We start from the raw sequence: 3,854 nt of genomic DNA on the forward strand, positions 1-3,854 counted from the left end.
TTATATTAAAAAAGTCTCATGTTCAGTCTCTTTCTAATTTGAACATATTTCCCTTTATAATACTATATGCAAAGTCATTATTAAGCTCCTTGTTGGCATACTCAAATCTTTACTGCCTAATCTCATTCATCGAAATAAGGTTGCCTTCATTAATGAGCAAGATATTGCTTAGAATGTTATATTAGCAAATAAATTTTTTTTTTGGACTTAATTCATGTGACTTTAAAGTTTTTTTTTTTTTTTTTGGGTTTTACTTTTTGAGCTTTTAATAGACAGAATCATTCCTTCTTATAAGGTATATTGGAGAGACCCAATTTCCCTATATTTTCATTTGACGGGTGAAAGTATGCACTGAAGATGTTCAATTCTTTATTCTTATTAATAGTGAGAAAAAGGATACTTCGCTTTCTCATATGGGTTACAACAAAGTTCCCCCTTATCTCCATATTTATTTCTTGTGTTTATAGATGTTGCTCCTGCCTTTAGGATAACACTGCTTTTTCTAATTACCCTAAGAGCTATAATATTGTCACCTTATTTATAAAGATGATCTTTTTAGTGTTTCACAAACAGAACATAAATTCTATTAGTCAATTTCATGTCCTTAAAATTTTTCAAACTACAACAGACTTATGTGCTAATTATGTTAAATCAACTATTTGTTTGTTGGTTCGATATTTTATACCCAACAATTTTTTTTATAATGCGTCTAGTTTTTTTAAAATCCCTCTCCCTTGCGATTATGTGGGTTAAAACAACTAAGTTTATTGTTGTGGATTGCAATAATTTACTTGATAAAATATTCACTAGGATTTCTTGTTGGAAATAGAAAACCCTCTCCATTGTTAGGAGATTCCAATTTATCAAAACTACACTTTAGGGTTACCTCCAATATTGGTTTATATCAACCACTCCCCTTAAAGCATTGAGAAATAAAATCACTTCCTCATTCAATAACTTTTACATCATAGCGGATCTGAAAAAAAATTTCACACTATGGATTGGAGAAATTTTACTCTTCCTAAACTTTATGGTGGCATGGGTTTGTCCAACCTAGACAATATCAATCTTATGTGCAAATCTAAATTCATATGGATACGCTACAATTCCAATTCCTTTCTATAAAATTGGTGCATTAAATATTATGGTTCACTTTGGTTTAAATGTAGATCTCAAATGTCTACCTTTTATAGAGATCTCTCTGAGATTATCGTTAGAATTATTGGTTTTTGTTTTATATTTTGTTACTCTAAATAAAAATGTTATATTTTTCTTTGACCCTTAGTTATTTGAGTTATTTCGTGATGAAATTTTTGAAGGTAGGTTTTATGTTCGTTTCAACCTCCCCTCAATGTCAAAGTTTCTCATGTTATTTCTAATGGGAAATGATATCCTTCTATTTCTATTGAATTATGAAAATTTTCCTTAAAATGAGTGGTTCAATTAAGAACGGTTTAAAGGCCATTGTCTTAAGTTGGCTTTACATATCTAGAAAATTATTCATTAGGGCTTAAAAACAAAGGATGTGCTTATTAGTAGAGGTGTTGCCAACTCCATATGTATTTTATATCAAATTGGTTTGGAAACTCAATACCACTTTTTCTTTGTACGCTTTCTCTCTTTCATGCATTACGTAAAGGTAGTATCCCTAATGATAATTTCTTTCTGACTAAAAAGTAACTTATTACAAGTTATATCCACCAAAGATTTTTTAGTAATAATACTTTGAAAAAGTTTTATGTGTTGGTTGTTCATTCCACTACTTATCATATTTTGTTTGAGAGGAAATTCAAGATATCCAGAATTGATATCACTAATATCAAGGTTCTCATTAGAACATTCACTGGATTATCAAATAAAAATGCATGAAATGAAAATTTAAACATGCAAAGCATCTTTCCATCAAATAATCATACAATATGTGATGCTCTTCGTTGATTATTGTTGGTTGGGATCTATTTTGACGTTCTTTTGGTTTTTATTTTGATGTTCTTTTGGTCTCTTAGTTTGTTGCATGATGATTTTTTGTATTTCATTTTGATTTTTTAATAGTAATGATGTTCCCATTAATCCTTGCATGGATGAAGTGTTTGTTTGGATCTCTGATTTCTCTCCTTTTTTCAGATTGATTTTTTTTTGTCTTTTTGGCTATTTCTTTCCTATGCACTTATTGATAGTCTTATGTCACTATCTTGTATAATAACAAGCAATCTTTGGTTTCTTATTATTCATTTTTCTCCTTGAGGGTTTTTTTGCTTTCATTGCATTCGTTTGTTCTATCTGCTTCTGTAAAATAAAACAGAGATACTCACTTGTACCTTTGTTTGTTGTCTTTGCTTGGTTTTTTTGGTTTACCCCTACATATAATGTTTTTTCTTGACTCTACTAAGGAAAATATATTCACTCACCTTCCAACACTTTACATAGCCCAAATAAGATCATTTTGGCTTGCTGGGGGGCTTTTCTTATTAGTTCAGACACTTTAGGAGGGTTTCATATGTAACATTTTGGGTTCCAAGCTTATACTTCTGCCATTTTTATGTTTTCTTTGTATTATCCTTATTTATTGTAGTTGTCATCAAACACTATTCTTTTCAATGGACCTGGCTAGGTGTGTGCTCTCACTTAATCAAAAAGAAAAAAAAAAGAAATACATGTGTTATTTTTAAAAAATTGACATACATGCCGCATAGTTATTATACATTTATATATATCTAATACCTAAATTTTCATATTAAAAGTAATAAGATTTGATATCATAAAATTATACATGAAAAAGTGTATATAACTTTTAAAATGTAAATATTAATAATAATATTTTTTATGTGATGTTAAAAAATTGAATGTTATGTATATAAATATATATAAAAAAAATTAGACATGTAACTCTTTGAAAATTAGAATGTATGCGTCTAAAGAGATTTGGGGTGAGTTATGGGGGTGCTTACTATGAACTTATTAGATAAAATGGCTCATGAGTAGATTTTTTGATGAGTTAATAAATCAAGCACTCACTCCTTGGCCCATAAATTATCTAACTTAAAAAATATTAGTATTAAATATAATTAACATATATTAAAATTTAATATTTATATCTCACTTGTTCAAGTGAATTTTTGTATTAATCTTATTTTTCATTCTTGTTGTCATTCAATTATAACAATAAATTAAATCATTATTACTTTTCTTCTTTTATAACAAATGAGCCAATTTGTGAGTAGGGTTGTAAACGAGTTGAGCTTGAATGAACTTAGGCTTGACTCATGTTCGATTTGTTCGAAATTGATTCATGTTCAAAATTGCTCGTGAACAGTGTGTTCATGTTCGACTTGACTCACATATTCTTGTTTGTATTCGACTCATATTTGGCTAGAAATCAACTCATTTGAATTAAAATATCAACTTTTTAAAAATAAAACAAAAAAATCTATAGAAATACTCAAAGGAAAAAAAATGTACATCTACAATTATTTGTTTACAATTTTTTGAAAATGAATATGACACATTTACACAATTTTATAACCACTAATTTAAACAAAATACAAATTTAGAATAAAAAAACTACAAAACAAATAATGACATACTTAACATCACCAAAACAATTTTTTTTAAGGAAAAAAACATAGTAAAATTCTTCAATCTTCATCTTCTTCAATCTCTAAGGTATACAATCATACATTTGTACCTGTACTTTTAACTTGGCCTAGAAAGGAACACATAATTAGAAATGAATTTATAAAAGTAAATTAACATAGCAAAAAAAAGTATATTATTTAAAATTATATATATATATAAAATTTCATATTGTAATAGGAAGCCAAAGTAAATTTGTTTCATAATGATAATGAAAAAAT

At 27.6% G+C, this 3,854-nt stretch overlaps 1 protein-coding gene across 1 annotated transcript in view; it reads right to left on the reverse strand.

Annotated features, from left to right (window-relative positions):
• Window positions 1-3,509: 3,509 nt before the first annotated feature.
• LOC110024340 (poly(A) polymerase I-like) overlaps window positions 3,510-3,854 on the reverse strand; it is a 26,855-nt gene continuing 26,510 nt past the window's right edge. The window contains exon 16 of the mRNA XM_020724243.1: window positions 3,510-3,703. The gene's annotated coding sequence lies outside the window, so the exon portion shown is untranslated. The remainder of the gene's footprint in view (window positions 3,704-3,854) is intronic.

Source organism: Phalaenopsis equestris, unplaced genomic scaffold (assembly GCF_001263595.1).
Source record: "Phalaenopsis equestris unplaced genomic scaffold, ASM126359v1 Scaffold000253, whole genome shotgun sequence".
In the NCBI taxonomy this organism is placed as follows: Eukaryota; Viridiplantae; Streptophyta; class Magnoliopsida; order Asparagales; family Orchidaceae; genus Phalaenopsis; species Phalaenopsis equestris.